Genomic DNA, 21,265 nt, shown 5'->3' with positions numbered 1-21,265 from the left:
ACTCCCATTCAGTGGGATTAATCACATTCACAAGGTTCTGCTACCTTCACCCTCATACATTTCCAGAACTTTCTTCCTACACCCATTATGCATTAACACCCACTCCTTCTCCCCACCCCTGGTATCCTGCACCCTATTTTCTTTTTCTATGAGTTTACCTATTCTAGCTATTTCATATAAGTGGAATCATACAATATCTGTCCTTTTATATGCCTTTGCCACTCAATAGACTGTATCAAGTTTCATCCACGTACTCACATGTATCAGATTTTCACTCCTTTTTAAAGCTAAGTAATATTCCATTGTATGCATATACCACCTTTTGTTTACCCTTTCATCTGTTGAAAGACTTTGAGGTTATCCCTACCTTCTAGCTATTCCAAATAATGCTGCTGTGAACACTAGTGTACAAATATCTGGCAGAGTCCCTGCTTTCAATTCTTTTAGGTATACCTATTGGGTTGGATTCCCAGGTTATATGGTAATTCCATTTTACTTAATGAGGAACCACCAATTTTCTACAGTGAGTCACCTTTTACATTCCCAACACAATGTACAAGTGTTCCTACTTCTCTTCATCTTCTCCAGCACTTATTACTTTCCTTTTTTTTTTTAATAATCATTCTTATGGGTCTGAGGTGGTATTTCACTGTGTGTGCCAGTTTGAATGTATTACGGCCCCCCAAATGCCATTATCTTTGATGTAATCTTGTGTGGGTGGACCTATCAGTGTTAATTAGATTGTAATTCTTTGAGTGTTTCCATGGAGATGTGCCCCACCCAACTGTGGGTAATGACTCTGATTGGATAATTTCCATGGAGGTGTTGGCCCACCCATTGGGTGGGTCTGAATTAAATTACTGGAGCACTATATAAGATCAGACAGAAGGAGCTGAGAAGAAGAGCTGCAGATGAGAGACAGTTTGAAGACAGCCGTTGAATGCAGACTTTTGCTCTGGAGAAGCTAAGAGAGGAAAAACACCCAAAGAGAAGCTAAGAGTGACATTTTTGAGGAACTGCAGCCTAGAGAGGAACATCCTGGGAGAAAGCCATTTTGAAACCAGAACTTGGGAGCAGACGCCAGCCATGTGCCTTCCTAGCTAACAGAGGTTTTCCAGACACCACTGGCCATCCTCCAGTGAAGGTACCCAATTGCTGATGTGTTACTTTGGACACTTTATGGCTTTAAGACTGTAACTGTGTAACCAAATAAAACCCCTTTTATAAAAGCCAATCCATCTCTGGTGTTTTGCATTCTGGCAGCATTTGCAAACTAGTAACAGTGTGGTTTTCATTTGCATTTGCCTAATGACCACTGAAATTCAAAATCTCATGTGCTTATTGGCCTTTTGCATATTTTCTTTGAAGAAATGTCTATTCAAGTACTTCGCCCATTTTTTAATTGGGACTTCAGTGTTTTTTTCTTGAGTTGTAGGAGTCCTTTATATATGCTTGATATTAAACCCTTATCATATATATAGTAACCAACTGTTTTCTCCCATTTTGTAGGTTGTCTATTCAATTTCTTAATAATCTTTAATGCACAAAGATCATTTTGAGATAATTTAGTTCATATATTTTCTCTTTTGTTGCTCATGCTTTATGTGTAAAGTGTAAGAATCCACCACTTAATACAAGTATCTGCAGATATTGCCCTGTCTTCTTCTAAGAGTTCTAGCATTTTACCTCTTACATTTTGCAACTTGATCCATTTTGAGCTAACTTTTTTATATTGTGTGAGTTTGGGGTCCACTTTCTTTCTTGCATGTGGATATCAGTTTTCTAAGAACTATTAGTTAAAAGGACTGTTTCTTCATTAGCTATTAGGGAAATGCAAATCAAAACCACAATGAGATATCATCTCATACGTATTAGAATGGCTGATTTAAACAAAGAGGAAACTACAAGTGTTGGAGAGGATGTAGAGAAAGAGGAACAATTATTCCCTGCTGGTGAGAATGTAATATTGTAGAGCCACTGGGGAAGACAGTTAGCAGTTCCCCAGGAAGCTACGTGTAGAATTACCATGTATCTGGCAATCCTGCTTCTAGTAAATGCCTAGAAGAATTGAAAGCAGGGAAGCAAACAGATATTTGCACACCAGTGTTCATAGTGGCATTATTGACAGTTACCAAAAGATGGAAGCAACCCAAGTTCCCATCAACTGATGAATGGATAAATAAAATGTGGAAAATACATACAAGGGAATAGTATTTGGCTATAAGAAGGAGTGAATTCCTGACACACACAACATGGATGAAACTTGAGGACATTATGCTAAGTGAAATAAGCCAGACACAAAAGGACAAATATTGTATGATCTCAATGATATGAAGTAATTAGAATAAACAAACTCATAGAGTTTAATCTAGAATATAGTTTACCAGGGATAGATTGGGGTTAGAGAATGGGGAGTTGATTCTTAATTTGTACAGAATTTAAAGTTTTGGAAATGGATGGTAGTGTTGGTAGCACACTATTGTTTGTAATTAATAGCATTGAATTATATACATGAATGTAGATAAAAGGAAAAACTTGGGATGTATATGCTCCTAGGATAAAAATTAAAAGATAAAACATAGACCTGTATAACACAACGAACCCTATTGTAGATGATGGCCTATAGTTAATAGTACAAGTATAAGAATGTTCTTTCATGAATTATAACAAATGTACAATACTAATACAAAGAGTTAATAATAGGGTGATGTAACGGAAAAATACATCCAATGTAAAATATGAATGATAGGTAATAGTACTATTTCAATGTTTTTCATCAATTGTAAAAAAGGTATTAATGTTAAAAAAACGTAAAATTACAAAAAAGTGCTATCATCAAGTTTAGCAAATCTCCCACACCAGTGCCAGGTGTTGGTAGTAGGGTGGTGTATGGGAGTACGGTATTTTATGTACAATTGTTCTGTAAACCTACCAATCCTTTACTAAGAAATAAAAAAATAATAATTTGGCTATAGCAGTCAACCAAGATGGCAGCATAAGACACCTCAGGGTGTTCTCCCCCAACAAAATCCTTGAACCCACAAACAGGATAAATACAAAAAGAGTCACAACAAGACACATTCAAGCCATATTTTCCAATGTCAGGGACAGGAAGAACATTCTGAAAGCTGCAAGAGAAAAGCAGCAAGTTATATACAAGGGAATCCCAAAAGATTAAGTCCTGATTGCTCATTATATCATGGAGGTAAGAAGGCAGTGAGACTAATTAATTAAGGTGCTTACAGAAAACAATTGTTAACCAAGAATTTTTTTTTCAGTTTTTGATTTTTATTGAGATTTTTCACATACCATACAATTAACCAAAGATCCAAAGTGTACAATCAGTTGCCCCTGGTACCCTCATATAGCTGTGCATCCATCATGACACTTAATTTTTATTCAATTTTTAGAATCTTTTCATTACTCCAGACAAGAAGTAGAGTGAAAGAAAAAAAGAAAAAAAAAAAAGAAAAGAAAAGGAAACTCGAATCCTCCCATATCCCTAACCAACCCCCCTCAATTGTTGACTCATAGTATTGGTATAGTACATTTGTTACTGTTTATGAAAGAACGTTGAAATACTACTAACTGTAGTATATAGTTTGAAATAGGTATATATATTTTCCCTATATGCCTCTCTATTATTAACTTCTAGTTGTATTGTCATACAGTTGTTCTGGTTCATGGAAAAGATTTCTAATATTTGTACAGTTAATCATGGACATTGCCCACCATAGGATTCAGTTTTATACATTCCCATCTTTTGATCTCCAACTTTCCTTCTGGTGACATACATGACTCTGAACTTCCCATTTCCACCTCATTCATGCACCATTCAGCACTGTTAGTTATTCTCACATCTTGTTACTGACACCTCTGTTCATTTCCAAACATTTAAGTTCATCCTAGTTGAACATTCTGCTCATACTAAGCAATCACTCCCCATTCTTAAGCCTCATCCTTTATCTTGGTACCTTATATTTCATGTCTATGAGTTTGCATATTATAATTAGTTCCTATCAGTGAGACCCTACAATATTTGTCCTTATGTGTCTGGCTTATTTCACTCAGTATATTGCCCTCAAGGTCTCATCATCAACCCCTTTTTTTTTAATATGGTTTTGTTCACACACCATACATTCCATCCTAAGTAAACAATAGATGGTTTCCTGTATAGTCTTGTATTTACGTATTCACCACCCTCACCACTATCTATATAAGGGCATCTACATTTCTTCCACAAGGCAGGAGGGAGAGTCAAAGAAGGTAGAGAGGCAAAAGAAAAATAAAAAAGGAAGAGGAAGAAAAAAATGACAGTTAGGAAGCAGCAAAAGGAAAGATAACCTTAAATCGAAGTAGAATAGAGTCAGGCAACACCACCAAAGTCAACTGTCTCACACACCTCTCATATTCCCCCCCTCTTATCTGCATTTACCTTGGTATATCACCTTTGTTACATTAAAGAAAGCAAAATACAATGATTCTGTTACTTACAGTCTCTAGTTTATGTTGATTACATCCCTCTCCAAATGTCTCCACATTTTTAACACCTTGCGAGGTTGACATTCACTTGTTCTCCCTTGTGAAAGAACATATTTGTACATTTTATCACAATTGTTGAACACTCTAGATTTCACTGAGTTTCACATTTCCAGTCTTTATCTTTTCTCCTTTCTTCTGGTGCCTCACATGCTCCCAACCTTAACCATGTTCATAGTTATCTTTGTTCAGTGTACATACCTTGTTGTGCTACCATCTCCCCCAAAAATTGTGTTCCAAACCTCTCACTCTTGTCTTCTCCTATCACTCTGTAGTGCTCCCTTTAGTATTTCCTGTAGGGTGGGTGTCTTGTTCGCAAAGTCTCTCATTGTCTGTTTGTTGGAAAATATTTTGGCCTCTCCCTAGTACTTGAAGGACAACTTTGTTGGCTATAGGATTCTTGGTTGGCAGTTTTTCTCTTTCAGTATCTTAAATATATCACACCACTTCCTTCTTGCCTCTATGGTTTCTGCTGAGAGATCTGCACATAGTCGTATTAAGCTTCCTTTGTATGTGATGGATTGCTTTTCTCTTGCTGCTTTCAGGATTCTCTCTTTGTCTGTGATGTTTGATAATCTGATTATTAAGTGTCTTGGCATAGGCCTATTCAGATCTATTCTGTTTGGAGTACGCTGCGCTTCTTGGATCTGTAATTTTATGTCTTTCATAAAAGATGGGAAATTTTCATTGATTATTTCCTCTATTATTGCTTCTGCCCCTTTTCCCTTCTCTTCTCCTTCTGGGACACCAATGATATGTACATTCTTGTATTTTGTTTCATCCTTAAGTTCCCAGAGACATTGCTCATATTTTTTCATTCTTTTCTCCATCTGCTCCTTTGCGTGTAGGCTTTCAGGTGTTTTGTTCTCCAGTTCCTGAGTGTTTTCTTCTGCCCTCTTGAGATCTGCTGTTGTGTTTCCACTGTGTCTTTCATATCTTGTGTTGTGCCTTTCATTTCCATAGATTCAGCTAGTTGTTTTTTTGAGCTTTCAATTTCTGCCCTATGTATGCCCAGTGTTTTCTTTATATGGTTCATCTCTTTTGCCATATCTTCTCTAAACTTTTTGAATTGATTTAGCATTAGTTGTCTAAATTCCTGTATCTCAGGTGAAGTGTAAATTTGTTGCTTTGACTGGGCCATAACTTCATTTTTCCTAGTGTAGGTTGTAGTCTTTTTGTTGTCTAGGCATCTGACCTCCTAGGCCACTCCAATCAGGTTTTCCCAGAGAACAGGCTCAGGTCACAGAAGGAGGAAATATTCAGTGTCTGGTTTCCCTGATGGTTTTTCTTAGAGGATTGACACACCCTGTGTTTTTACTGCCCAGCAGGTGCGCCTGACAGCTTGTCACAGGCTGGTGTAAGGTGGTGTGGCCCGAGGCTCTCCTCCCCCAGGCTTTGGGGTCTGGTTCCAGTAAGGCAGGTAGTAGAGCTGGGCCCCTCCCTTTCCTCTTGGGAAGCTTTGCCCCCTCCAGGGAGGTCATTTGCCTATAAATAGATTATTTGTTTCTCTGACTCAGAATGCTGAGATTTTAAAATGGCTGAGGCTTTCTCTGCTGTGAAGAGCTGCAAGCTGAAAATGGCTGAGGCTTTCTCCACAGCTGCCCAGGATGACAGAGAGAGAAAGGGACAGAAAGCTCTCAGATTCACCTATCAGCCAGAGATAGCACCCAATCCTCTGGGCTTCCTGCCCTGAGACAGATATGTCCCCTGACTCTCCCAAGTTAGTTGTCACCAAAAGCCTCTGTGTGTTGGGGATTCAGTGTCTGTATTGAGCAGTTAACATTAAAACCCCAGTTGGAGCTGGGCTGAGGTACACTAACTTGTTTGGAGAGTGCTGCTCTCTAGCACTGTGAGGCTTCTGTGAGGGAGGGGGTCTTGGCTCTCGGTGCGGGTCCACAGTTATTACCTACAGATTTTATGCTGCAATCTTGGGCATTCCTCCCAATTCAGGTTGGTGTATGATGAATGGACAGTCACGTTTGTCTTCCTGCAGTTATTGCAGGTTATTTACTAGTTTTTTGTTGTTTATGAATTGTTCCAGGGGGACTAACAGTCTTCCACTCCTCTCTCTGCTGCCATCTTAGCCTCTCCCTCTGCCAACCAAGAATTATATATGTAGTGAAACTTCCTTTCAAATATAAGGGAGACAGGAGAGGGAAGATGGCCGCATAGAGAGGAGTGGGAACTAAGTAGTCCCCCTGGAACAACTAAAAAAACCCAGAAACAACTAGTAAATAATCCAGAATAACTGTGGGGGGACAAACAAGACCATCCACTCATCATATGCCAACCTGAATTGGGAGGAATGCCCGAGATCACAGCATAAAATCTGCAAGTAAAACCTGCAGATCCAAGTCATTAGACCCCCTCCCCCATAGCCCAAGCTGCAAAGCCTTGTGGTGCCGGAGAGAAGCTCTCTCCCAGCAAGTGAATATAGCTCAGTTGAGCTTCAACTGCGGTTTTAAGTAGGGAGTGTGAACTGCTCACTACAGGTACGAATCCCCAAAAAACAGACAGAGGCTTTGGGTGGTGACTGACCTTGGAGAGCTGGAGGATTGCCTTGGACTAGGTCTGAAGGGGACTATCTATTTCTTTTTTGGCTCAGTGGAGAAAGTCGCAGTCATTTTCAGTTCCCAGTGCTGTGACTCAGAGAAGGGTGGAGATAGCACAAGCAAAGAGAGAGACCATTGAAATGCTAATGACCTCCCCCCAGGGGGTCTATCTTCTCTAAGAGGAAAGGGGTGGGGTCCTTTCCATTCAGAACCAGATCCCAGAGCCTGGGAGAACATGGCCATACCTCCTCACACTGGTCAAGAATTATAGGCTAACAGGCACCACCTGCTGGGCAGAAAAGCACAGTGACCTGAGGCATCAAAGGGTGGAGCAATTTTCTAAGACACACCTTCAGGAAAACCAGATACTGAATATTTCTTCCCTCTGGGACCTGAGCCTGTTCTGGTCTGGGAAAACCTGATTGGGGTAACCAGGAAAACCATGTCTAGACAACAGAAAATTATAACCTACACTAAGAAAAACAAAGTTATGGCCCAGTCAAAGGAACAAACGTACACTTCAACTGAGATACAGGAATTTAAACAACTAATGCTAAATCAATTCAAGAAGTTTAGAGAAGATTTCACAAAAGAGATAGAGGCTGTAAAGAAAACACTGGGCATACAGAAGGCAGAAATTGAAAGTTCAAAAAAACAACTAGTAGAATCTATGGAAATGAAAGGCACAACACAAGAGATGAAAGATACAATGGAAACATACAGCAGCAGATCTCAAGAGGCAGAAGAAAACACTCAGGAACTGGAGAACAAAACACCTGGAAGCCTACACGCAAAGGAGCAGATGGAGAAAAGAATGAAAAAATATGAGCAACGTCTCCGGGAACTCAAGGATGAAACAAAGTACAATAATGTACGTATCATTGGTGTCCCAGAAAGAGGAGAGAAGGGAAAAGGGGCAGAAGCAATAATAGAGGAAATAATTAATGGAAATAATCTCTTATGAAAGACACAAAATTACAGATCCAAGAAGCGCAGCGTACTCCAAAGAAAATAGATCTGAATAGGCCTATGCCAAGACACTTAATAATCAGATTATCAAATGTCAAAGACAGAGAGAATCCTGAAAACAGCAAGAGAAAAGCAATCTATCACATACAAAGGAAGCTTAATAAGACTATGTGCAGATCTCTCAGCAGAAACCATAGAGGCAAGAAGGAAGTGGTGTGATATATTTAAGATACTGAAAGAGAAAAACTGCCAACCAAGAATCCTATAGCCAGCAAAGCTGTCCTTCAAATATGAGGGAGAGCTCAAAATATTTTCTGACAAACAGACAATGAGAGACTTTGTGAACAAGACACTCGCCCTATAGGAAATACTAAAGGGAGCACTAGAGAGTGATAGGAGAAGACAGGAGTGGGTAGTTTGGAACACAATTTTGGGAGATGGTAGCACAGCAATGAAAGTACACTGAACAAAGATAACTATGAACATGGTTAAGGTTGGGAGCATGTGAGACACCAGAAGAAAGGAGGAAAGATAAAGACTGGGACTGTGTAACTTGGTGAAATCTAGAGTGTTCAACAATTGTGATAAAATGTACAAATATGTTCTTTTATGAGGGAGAACAAGCAAATGTCAACCTTCCAAGGTGTTAAAATTGGGGAGGCATTGGGGGAGGGATGCAATCAATGTAAATTAGAGACTGTAACTAACAGAATCATTGTATTTTGCTTCCTTTAATGTAACAAAGGCAATATACCAAGGTAAATGCAGATAAGAGGAGGGGATAGGGGAGGCATGTTAGACACTTGACATTGGTGGTATTGTCTGATTCTTTATTCCACTTTGATTTAAGGTTATTTTTCCTTTTGCTGCTTCCTAGCTGTCACTTTGTTTTCCTCTTTCTTTTGTCTCTCTACCTTCTTTGACTCTCCCTCCTGCCTTGTGGAAGAAATGTATATGCCCTTATATAGATAGTGGTGAAGGTGGTGAACACATAAATATATGACCATACAGAGAACCATCGATTATTTACTTAGGATGGAATGTATGGTGTGTGAACAAAACCATATTAAAAAAATGGGTTGATGACAAAACCTTGAGGGCAAAATACTGAGTGAAATAAGCCAGACACATAAGGACAAATATTGCAGGGTCTCACTGATAGGAACTAATTATAATATGTAAACTCATAGACATGAAATATAAGGTACCAAGATAAAGGATGAGGCTTAAGAATGGGGAGTGATTGCTTAGTATGAGCAGAATGTTCAACTAGGATGAACTTAAATGTTTGGAAATGAACAGAGGTGTCAATAGCAAGATGTGAGAATAACTAACAGTGCTGAATGGTGTGTGAATGAGGTGGAAATGGGAAGTTCAGAGTCATATATGTCACCAGAAGGAAATTTGGAGATCAAAAGACGGGAATATATAAAACTGAATCCTATGATGGGCAAAGTCCATGATTAACTGTACAAATATTAGAAACCTTTTCCATGAACCAGAACAAATGTATGACAATACAATTAGAAGTTAATAATAGAGGAGCATATAGGGAAGAAATATATACCTATTTCAAACTATATACTACAGTTAGTAGTATGTCAACATTTTTTCCTAAACAGTAACAAATGTACTATACCAACACTATGAGTCAACAATTGAGGGGGGTGGTTAGGGATATGGGAGGATTTGAGTTTCCTTTTCTTTTTTCATCTTTCATTTTATTTCTTGTCTGGAGTAATGAAAAGATTCTAAAAATTGAACACAAATTAAGTGTGGTGATGGATGCACAGCTGTATGAGGGTACCAGGGGCAACTGATTGTACACTTTAGATCTTCGGATAATTGTATGGTATCTGAACAATCCCAATAAAAATTAAAAAGGAAAAAAAAATAAGGGAGAGACTAGAGAGTCCCAGACAAACAATACCTAAGAGAGTTCATCACCACTGGATCTGCTCTACATACAAAGCTAAAAGGTGTTCTACAGACTGAAGCAAGGAACACTAGACAGTGGATCAAAGTGACATAAAGTAATAAAGATCTCTGGGAAACATAACTATGTGGGTAATTATAAATGCCAGTATTATTGAATAGTCATTTTTGGTATGTTCCTCCACACTTTACTTCTTATAGCTTCTAAAATGCAAAGAGATAGAGTGTAATGGTAAAGCTGTTGTTTGAGACATACATTGTAAAAAGATATAATTGATAATTAAATTAATAAAAAGGTGGGATGGAGGGATACAGGAAAAGTTTATGTGTGTGCTATTGAAGGGAAGTTCATATAAAATCAAACATGATTGTTACAGATTTATAAGAATTTTAGCTTCATGGTAGTAGCAAATAAAATAGATGTAGTATATACTGAGACAAAAATGAGAAGGACTTAAAGCGGTACAATGCAAAAAATGAAATAAATATGAATTAGGCATTAACAGAAAAATTGAAAGTCAAAACAGGTATAAGACTTACAGGGTCAAAATAGAAAAATGGCAGAAGAAAGTTCTGCATTAACAGTAATAACTTGAAATGTAAATGGTTTAGCTTTCCAGTCATAGGCAGAGATTGGCAGAATGGATTAAAAAAAAAAGCATGATCCAAATATATGGTCCTTAAAAGAGACTCAACATAAATTCAAACACATAAGTAGGTTGAAAGTGAAAGGATGGAAATGCATATTGTTATGAGTGACAAAGAAGGTCACTACATATTGATAAAGGGATCAAATCAACAAGAAGACTTATTAAAAATATATATGCACCTAATGGCAGAGCCCTAAAATATATGAAGCAAACACTGACAGATTTGAAGGGGAAACAGACAGTTCTTCATTAATAGGACACTTCAGTATGCAACTTTCAATAATGGGTATAATATCTAGACAGAAGATCAATGAAGAAACACAAGACTTAAATGATACTCTAAACCAACTAGACCTCACAGACATTTACAGAACACTTCACCCAACAGCAGCAAAATACATGTTCTTCTTTACTGCACATAGGTAATTCTCTAGGATAGACCATAAAGTAGGTGACAAAACAAGACTCAATAAATTCAAAAATATTGAAATCATAGAATATATGACCACAATGGAAAGAAGGTAGAAGTCAATGACAAAGTAAACTGCAAAATTCTCAGATATGTGGGAATTCAACAATGTACTCTTAAACAACCAATGGTTCAAAGGATAGATCAAAAAAGAAATTAGGAAATAATTTGATATGAATGAGAATGAAAACACACCATACCAAAACTTATGAGGTGGAGCAAAGGCAGTGTCAATATGCAAAAACCTCCCAACAAAAAAAAAATCTGAAGAACACATTTCTTCCACAGCGGCTGCACCATTTTACATACCACAACGGTGAATGAGTGTTCCTATTTCCCCACATCCTTTCCAATACTTGCAGTATTCAAGTTTTTCAATAGTGGCCATTCTAGTAGGCATGAATGATTACTTATTGTGGTTTTCACTTGCATTTCCCTAATAGCTAGTGATGCTGAGAATCTTTTAAGATGCTTTTTAGCCATTTGTATTCCTTGTTTGGAGAAATGTCTATTCAAGTCTTTTGTCCTTTTTTAAATTTGATTGTTCATCTTTATATTGTTGAGTGTTAGCATTTCTTTATATATTATAGATATTAAACACTTATCAGATATGTGGTGTTCTGGTTTGCTAATGCTGTTTGAATGAAAAATAACAGAAATGGATTGGCTTTTATAAAGGAGAGTTTATTTGGTTACAAAGCTACAATATTAAGGCCATAAAAGTGTCCAAGCTAAGGCATGAACGATAGGATATCTTCACTGAAGGATGGCCGATGGCGTCCTGAAAACATCTGTTAACTGGGAAGACACGTGGCTGGTGTCTGCTGATCCCGGGTTGTGTTCCAGCTTGTCTCTCAGCTCCTGTGCATTCTTGATTATTTCTCCCAGGATGTTTCTCTCTAAGCACCTGGGGGTCCTGTCTTAGCATATCCCTGGGCAACTTCTGGGCTTCATCTCTCTTAGCTTCTCTGGAGCAAACTCTGGGTTAGGAAAAGTCTGCTTTCAACGGCCATCTCCAAAATGTCTCTTTCAGCTGCAGCACTGAGCTTCTCTCTGAGCTCTTATAGGGCTCCAGTAAACTAATCAAGACCCACACTGAATGGGCAGGGCCACACTCCCATGGGAATAATCTAATCAAATGTATTACCCACAGTTGGGTGGGTCACATCTCCATGGAAACAACCTAATCCAAAGACTCCAACCTAATCAACACTAATATGTCTGCTCCTATAAGATTGCATTAAAGAACATGGCATTTTGGGGGACATAATATATCCAAACTGGCACATGTGGTTTCCAAGTATATTCACCTACTGAGTAGGTTGTCTCGTCATTTTATTGACAAACTATTTTGATGTGCAAAAGTTTTAATTTCAAGGAGGTCCCATTTATCTATTTTTTCCTTTGATGTTTGAGCTTTATGTATAAGGTCTAAGAAGCCAAGGCTGACCATAAGATCTTCACAATGCTTCTGTACATTTTTTCTAGGAGTTTTATAGTCCTAGTTCTTGTATTTATATATTTAATTAATTTAAATTAAATTTGTATATAATGTGAGATAGGGGTTTTCTTTCACCCTTCACATATGAATATTCAGTTTTCCCAGCACCATTTGTTGAAGTGACTATTCTTTCCCAGTTGAGTGGACCTGGCATACTCTTCAAAAATCAATTGAAGAAACGTCTATTTCTGAATTCTCAATTAGATTCCATTTGTCAGTATTTCTATCCTTATGCCAATACCATGCTGTTTTCACCATTTTAGCTTTGTAATATACTTTAAAGTCAAAAGTGAGAGTTCTCCTATTTTGTTCATCTTTTTCTAGATGTTTCTGATTATTTAGGGCCACTTACCCATCCAAATAAATGTTATAGTTGGCCTTTCCATTTTTGCAAAGTGGACTATTCAGAATTTGATTGGGATTGTATTGAATCTGTAAATCGTTTGGGTAGAATGGACAACTTAATAATGTTTAGTCTTCTAATCCATGAACATGGAATGTCCTTCCTTTTATTTAGGTCATGTTGTTTTCTTTTAGCAATGTTTTGTAATTTTCTGCATACAAGTCCTTTCCACCCTTGGTTAAATTTATTCCTAGATATTTAATTCCTTTATTAGCTATTGTAAATGGAATTTTTTCTTCATTTCCTCCTCACATTGTTCATTACTAATGATTTTTGCATCTCTTCTTGAATTCTGCCAATTTGCTGAACTTAAATTTTAGCTCTACTAACTTTGTTGTAGATTTTTGGGGACTTTCTAGGTATATGATCATACCTTCTGCAAAAAGTGAAACTTCTGCTTCTTCCTTTCTGATTTGGATGCCTTTTATGTCTTTTTCATGCCAATAGCTCCAGCTAGAATTTCTAGTACAATGTTGAATAACAGCGGTGATCATGGGCAACCTTGTCTTGTTCCAGGTCCTAGAGGACAAGCTTTCAGTCTTTCAACATTGCGTACAATATCAGCTGTGAATTTTTCATATATGATCTTTATCATGTGGATTAAATTTCTTCTTTTCCTATTTTTCTAACTGTGTTAATCAAGAAAGGAGCATGGATTTTAACTAATGCTTTTTTGCATGAATTGATATGATTGTGTGTTTTTTTTGCTTCATTTTGTTAATGTGGTGTAATACATTAATTGATTTTCTTTCGTTGAACCACCTTTGAATAACTGAGATAAGGCATACTCAATCATGATGCATTATCCTTTAAATGTGGTACTGGATTCAATTTTTGAGTATTTTCTTGAGGATTTTTCCATCTATATTCATAAGAGAAATTGGTGAGTAATATTCTTTTCTTCTAGTATCATTATCTGGGTGTGGTATGAGGGTGATGTTTGCCTCATAGAATGAGTTAAGTAGTCTTCCCTTCTCTTCAAGTTTTTGGAAGAGTTTGAGCAATATTGGTATTAATTCTGCTTGGAATGATCCCAGTGTTTGCCTCATGTATTTTGGGGCACCATGGTTAGGTGCAATAAATATTTACTATTTTTATTTCTTCTTGGTGGATTGCAACTTTTGTTAATATGTAGCATCCTTGTTTATATCTTATAACAGCTTTGCATTTAAAGTCTATTTTGTCTGATAATATTATAGCTACTATAGCTCTTCTTTGGTTGCTACTATGCATGGAATAACTTTTTTCCATCCTTAGAGTTTCAACCTATTTGTATCTTTGGGTCTAAGTCGAGTCTCTTGTAAAAAACATGCAGTTGGATCATATTTTTTTTTTTTTTATCAATTCTGCCAACTTGTATCTTCTGATTGGGGAATTTATTCATTAAGAGTCAATGTTATTACTGTAAAGACAGTACATACTCCAGCCATTTTATACTTTCTTTTTATATGTCCTATCTTTTTTGTCTCTCATTTTACCCTTTTTGTCACCCTTAATTTAATTAATTTTAATTTTTTGAACTGCTTCAAGCCACTCCTGTATTTTCCTTTCAGCCTGCAGGGCTCCCTTTAGTATTTCTTGCAGGGCAAGTCTCTGGTTAACAAACTCTTTCAGTTTCTGTTTATCTGTGAATATTTTATACTCTTCTTTTTTCTGGGACACTTTTGCTGGATAAAGAATTTTTAGCTGGCAGTTTTTCAGTATCTTAAGTATATCATACCATTTCCTTCTTGCCTCCATAGTCTCTGATGAGAAAATGGCACTTAGTCTTATTGTGGATCCTGTGACTGTGGCAAATTGCTTTTCTCCTCTGCTTTCATAATCCTCTCTTTATCTTTGGCATTGCTGATTAATATGTGTCTTGGAGTAGATTTTTCCTCATTTATTCTATTTGGATTACATTGCACCTCTTGGACATGTATGTCTTTCATAAGAGTTGGAAATTTTTCAGCCACCATTTCCTCAAATATTCTTTCTGCCCCCTTTCCCTCTCTTTACCTTCTGGGACACCCATGACACTATGTTTGTATGCCTCATGCTGTCATTCGAATCATGAGACCCTGCTCAATTGTTTCCATTTTTTTCTTAATATGTTTTACTGTCTGTCAGATTTCAAATCCCCTCTCTTCTAGTTCACTGATTCTTGCATCTGCTTGTTCAACTCTGTGGTTATATGCCACTAGAATGTTTTCAATAAATTCTATTATGTCTTTCGTTTCCATAATTCCTGTTGTTTCTTTTTATAATTTCAAATTCTTCTTTAGCCTCAATCATTGTCATATTAGTAACAATTATCTCGTTAGGCATATTTTCCTTCATCTCCTTGAATAGAGGTAGGAGATTTCTTTGAAGTTCTTTAATAAGTTTTTCCAAATTCTGTGTCTCCTCTGAAGTTTTCATTTGGTCATCTGACTAAGCCATGTCTTCCTGTTTCTTAGTATGGCTTGTGATTTTTTTTGCTGATGTCTAGGCATTTGATTGTCCTGATGAGTTTACTCTGAAGGCCAGTTTATCTCTGTTACTAGGATTTTATTGATGATTGGCATGTAATAAAGCTCTTCTTTGATCCTTACCCCATGTTATTCTAGACATTCAGATTAGCCTGCATTTAACTGATCAGATTTTTTTTCCAACTCTTCTTCATCTAATTCTTGCCCAGGATATGTGGTAAAATTTTTATAGCTGCACTTTTTGTGCAATTGTTTCACTTCCAGGAGAAATCTTCCTTTCCTCTCTTCCTTCTCCAGAAATCTCGATGTGTTCTGTTTGTTTTTGTTTTGCTTCTATATTTTTTCACAGTATTTAAATTTCTCTACCTGCTTTTTTCTGGTGGGCAAATACTTGGAGGATGGTTACCCCAGAGAGGATTTCTCCAAGCATTATTTCCCAGCCAAAATAGGGCCAGGGACTTGGCCAGGGTGCATAAAAATTCCAAAGTATCCTGGGGAGGGAATCAGGAAGAGCACTAAAATTATCTTTGACATCTCACCTAAGTTGTGCTTTACTGACCTGCCCAGCAAATGCAGCCCTTCAGCTAACTGTTCTCTGCATCCCTGAAGAAGCACTGAGTCTTTAAATTCCCACTGTGCTGCCTGTTTCTGGGGTGAGGTTGAAAAAGCTGAATGCTGCAACCCAGTTATCCAAATTCACTAATCAAAAGCCATGATCAGTGATCAGCTATGCTGACCCCTGTTCTTGGGGAACAGGATAATTTATGTCCCTTTCTGTCTCCTGCAAACTAGCTAGGACTATATCCCAAGGTAGCCTGTGAGAGACGGGGATGGGCATCAGTAGCTGACACCCAGAGAGGGCAACTCACTGTTCTATACCATAGTTTATCAGCCTCTTCCTCTCTTCCCTGGATATTGTAAAGTGTTTTTTTCTGGCCAGCAATCCCTAGAACAGTTGTTTTGGACAGTTTCCACCTCTTTAATTGCTGTTTTGGTGCAAGGACTGAGTCATTGAACTCCTTACTCTACCATCTTCCCTGGAAGTGTCTCAAGATCTTTCTTCTTTTTTGATGTAAGAATTTAGAGCTATAAATTTCCCTGTCAGTGCTACCTTAGCTTCATCCCTTAAGTTTTGGTATATTATGTTTTCATTTCATTCAAATCAAGATTTCTTCTAATTTCACTTGTGTTTTCTTCTTTGACCCTTTTCTTGTTTAAGGGTGTATTATTTAATTTCCTCATAGTTATGAATTGTCCAGTTCTCCCTCTGGTATTTTTTTCACATTTCTTATATTTATTTCAACATTTAAAATATTCACAGATGGGAGTATTACATTCTTTGACATCTCCATGGTACATGTACCAAACAAAGCATACAGGCATTCCACAATTACAGAATTAGATTCTATTACTATATAAATGTGTATCCCTAGAATTTATCTAGAAAAATACCACTTTAAAAATTATTTTTGGGATGTTCACTGCATTAATTTCCATAGAAAGTGCACCGCATAGAATTTCAGGAGAAATACCTAAATTTATTCAGCACTTTTAAAAAATTTAAATCTTTTAAAGTATTCTTCTATTACCATACTTCTGTTAGAAACACTTAATACTCAATTCTCTCTTTTCCCTTCAATAGGAAAGACAGGATATACTTTCTTTTGTTTTTTTCCTAATTCTTTTTCTAAACACATTACTTAGAATAGATTTATCATCACAACATCTTGCCTAGAAAATGAGGTAGGAGGTATTCTTCAAAATAAGTTCTTACTATTTATGAAGCAGAGCAAAAGACAATAAACAAATTTTAAAGAGCTTTTCTTTTTCAGTGGTTTTCTTTAACTAAAATGCTAGAGAAATGGCAATTGGTCAAAGTTGCTTACACTTCAAAAGACAAAGAAGGAAAACACATTAGAAATCCCTGCTCTGAGTATATATATCTACAGACAAAACCTGAGTAGTGGCATTAGTTAAATTCATCCAGGCATGACAAGGTAAGTATTGATACCTATTTCAAAATGCCAAGCTTTCCCTCTGGGAGAAATCTTTCCAACAAAATAAAGTTTAAACAGAAAACAAAAGTGCCTCATTCTTTCTTTTCAGTACACATTCATTTGTTTCTTCTTTTAACACAGTTCTCATATCCTTTCCTACACACAAAAAAAGATTAACAATTTCTATATATTGCATATCCAGTAATGTACTTAAAGAATTTGGCAGTCAACTTTCCAAATCTACCATGGAAACACTCCCTATGTGAAGGTTTCACTGGTACAATGCTAAACAGAAAATACCCATGTAATAAAATCCAGCATCATCTCTGAATTAGCAGATTGTTTTAAAATGCCCACACCCCTGAATTCATATAAACCTAGGAAATTTACTCATGATTTCCTTTTCATCTACACCAAACTCAAATATCTACGTTCTAACTACCATTCCTATGTACCAAAAATAGGAAATGCTTTACAGATCTACCCAATTAAGCCAATAGGGCACACACATATTCCCAAATACAGGAAAGAAGGTAATCAAGCTGAAGTTGTCTAAAATACGTATTTTCAACACTTTGGTACTTATTATTTGAAGAAGGCTAAAATACCAGAAAAGAGGATTTCTTCTTTTCCCTAATTAGGCACCAATTAGGGGGACTGCTAAAAATACTAAAAATATTGCGGGACACTGATTACGTGCTTCAACTTGGCGGGCCTGGGCTGGGGGACTGGATCCACCCCTGGGGAGGGTAGTGGGTACGGGTGACAGCGCCCTCTACAGCCCCCCGGGCCTGGGAAAGTGAGGCCGGAGGCAGGCCCCATTTCCTCACCCAAAATACCAATGTTAGGGGAGGCTTGCCGGAGGGAACCGCCTTTTCCCCACCCCCTTATCTTGCCCGGACACTCCCCGTTGCCAGCGCAACTCCCATTACCACCAGTGCGCATACATTGTTGCCAGACACCGTTACCGGAGCAACTCTCGCCCCTTTTCAATCAACCTCCGCGCTCTCTCAGAACCAATCCAAGCCTTTAACCCCTACAGCTACCCCGCCCTCTAAACCGCCTGATATAAGCTTGTACTCTCCCCTAATAAACGCTCTCTCTCTTGGTTTCTTCACCCTAAAAGAACCGTGTCCCGCCTGTTCCTTTCTCGCCGCCCTCCATACTTTGCACGCCCCCGCCGGGGACCTGGCCAAGTCCCCCGCCTCGCACTCGCCTCCGGGAAAGAGCCCCCGCCGCCGGTACCCTCGGAGCAATCCTGGGAGCCTAGGATTTAGCAACTGGCCGCCACCCCCTCCCCCAGACGAGTCAACTGCGACCGCAAAATATCATCTAAAAAATAGAAAACATTGTATTTAAACAGAATAGCTGACAGAAACAAATTGATAACTACATGTGGTCTGGCAGATGGTTTTGAAATCAAGTGACTGACAATCCTACCACAAAATGTTTTAGTCATGGGAATCAAATTTGGTAGCAGAATAGTGTAACTCTCTCATATAGCAGTAACTTTAAGAGCAGTAACTTTTTGAGACTTGCTAGCAAACTACTTTATTATTAACAAGAATTTTTATAAGTCTTTATAATTTTCTTTCTACTATTCTATCTAGAATCATGTCTATTGGCATGATCAAAATTTCCAAATATTTACAAAGTATCACTTTGTGTTTATCATTGTTTCAACAGAATTCTGACTTCACTGCCACCTTCTTTAATTCTTTTCCCAAGGCATGCCATGCCCTAAATTACTGCAAAGCAGACATTGATCTGTGTCTGCTTCATCACTAAGTAAAATCATTCATGAATGTATGTTAAAATTTAGTAACATTGTCTAGAATGCTATTATCCAACTACAGAATAACCAAGACTACTGAAGGAAAGGCCAAAAAAAAAAAAAAAACACAAGTAAATTCTCTTTCCCCTAAAAGTTGGCATTCCCTATTTTGACAGTAAAGCTCAATGATATCTCTGGCTATGTATAATCCATACTCAGTGTTATAAAATAAAATGTTAGGCCAGTAAGCATTCACACTTTTTATTCAATCATAGTCTAATTTAACAATATCTGATTCTACAGACATCAACCCATGGTGAACATATATAATAAGTGAAAGCAAATCAGACATCTAAGCCATTATTTTCTGCAAATTAAAAAATAAGGTAACGTGCGAAAATAGCCTGAGCTGGGAATGTGTCCTTGACTTCCCTAGCATCTGCATTGTTGATACAAGAGGCATGCAAGTCTTGGATGGTCTGTCCTTTACTTCCCTGTTTTGCTAACTTCCCTATCTTGCTTTCTCTGGCCTGTTAGTAACTCCCCTATTTTCTGTGAGAAAATGAACCTAATAAATATGATGTGGAGCAAGCGGAGGCGCTCTTTGCCTACAAGGCTCTGAGTTCCCTGCTCCCAGAAATTTATATTTTGTGTCCGTGTTTCATTCCTTCACTGCCCTGTCAGCAACAGTAACAACTATATAGAACACTACACTTGCTCAGTTTTCATACAAGCCATGCCGTTTATCAAACTGTATCTCCTAATGTTTGATACAATAAAATTAGTGATTGTAGTTTCCATGTTTTAATTACAAGTGCCTTACTAAGATAACTAACATTCTGACGGTTTCACTGATGTTTCTAAATTAGTATAACATATTCAAGGAAAAGAGTGAAAACTGAATATGAAAAGATAAGTAATTAAAGGAAACTGACTAAGGAAAAAAGGGAAAGTGAAATATCATTGGAGTGTAAAAGTCAAACAAGTCTAGATGTTTGGTTGGAAGGCAACAGACAATGGATTTCACAAATCAAGAGTTTATACATTCAATGCTATGCAAATCCTTCTTAATGTAAAAGGTAAGTTAAAACTGAAAGTTCTATAAACTGTTATTTTTGGCCTCAAACAATATCAACTCTTCTAATCAAAAAAAGGCACAACTTTTTGGATCAGAAGATTGTATTACTTGATTTTATTTTACACAAGGGGTGGGCATGAAGCAATCCTCCTTAATAAAGCTGACAATTAGCTTCACTCACAACATTTTTAATGCACATTAAAAAAAAAGTATTCATCTTACAAAGTGTTCTGAGATCCAAATATACAATAGCTTGGGAAACAATGTTTAGAAACCAAAAGCAAGTGTAAAAAGACAGATTAAAACAACTAAAACTGTAGTTTTTTTTTTTTTTTTAAATGGCTCTGATTTTACAGTTTCCTTACTGCATCGTCAATGTCAGAAATCTGTTCCTTCAGCTGGCTCCACTGTTTGGGATTTAAAGAAATACCTTTTCTTCCTGGTTTCATTTCACCTTCTGGATCCATCCAATATTCTCTAATGTCAATTAGAACTTGCCCTTTAAAGTCCCGAACAACAACGTACCTCATTTTTCCAATCTGAAATATCTCATCATCTCGGCTGCTGCTCTGCTTGGAAGATGACAGGGCTCTAGGGTTCACCAGTCTTTTTGCTTCTGTACAGGTTTTTCTGGGTAATTTCCTCTTTCCCCTTTAACTTTCAGTGGACTTCACTATCAGAATCCCTGCCAGAGGAGCTTGAAGAAACAAGTTCCTTTGATTTAGGCATTGCTTGGCTCCTGCAGCCGGACTGCCGCCCGCTCGCCCGCACCCTCAGGACTGCCTCCCACTGGTATTGATTTTCACTTTCATTCTATTGTGATCAAAGAAGATATTATACATGATTGCAATATTCTTAAGTTTATTTTATTTTATTTTTTTTTTAGTTGGCTCATGTGATTTTTTTTTTTTTTTTTTTTAATTAAATTCAGTTTTATTGAAATACATT

At 37.4% G+C, this 21,265-nt stretch overlaps 1 pseudogene; it reads right to left on the bottom strand.

Moving 5' to 3' along the window:
• Nucleotides 1-20,667: 20,667 nt before the first annotated feature.
• On the bottom strand, nt 20,668-21,049 carry LOC119538799 (annotated as a pseudogene).
• Between the last annotated feature and the right edge of the window lie 216 nt (nt 21,050-21,265).

Source organism: Choloepus didactylus, chromosome 6, assembly GCF_015220235.1.
Source record: "Choloepus didactylus isolate mChoDid1 chromosome 6, mChoDid1.pri, whole genome shotgun sequence".
Taxonomy (NCBI): domain Eukaryota; kingdom Metazoa; phylum Chordata; class Mammalia; order Pilosa; family Megalonychidae; genus Choloepus; species Choloepus didactylus.
This window is presented reverse-complemented; position numbering and strand designations above follow the sequence as displayed.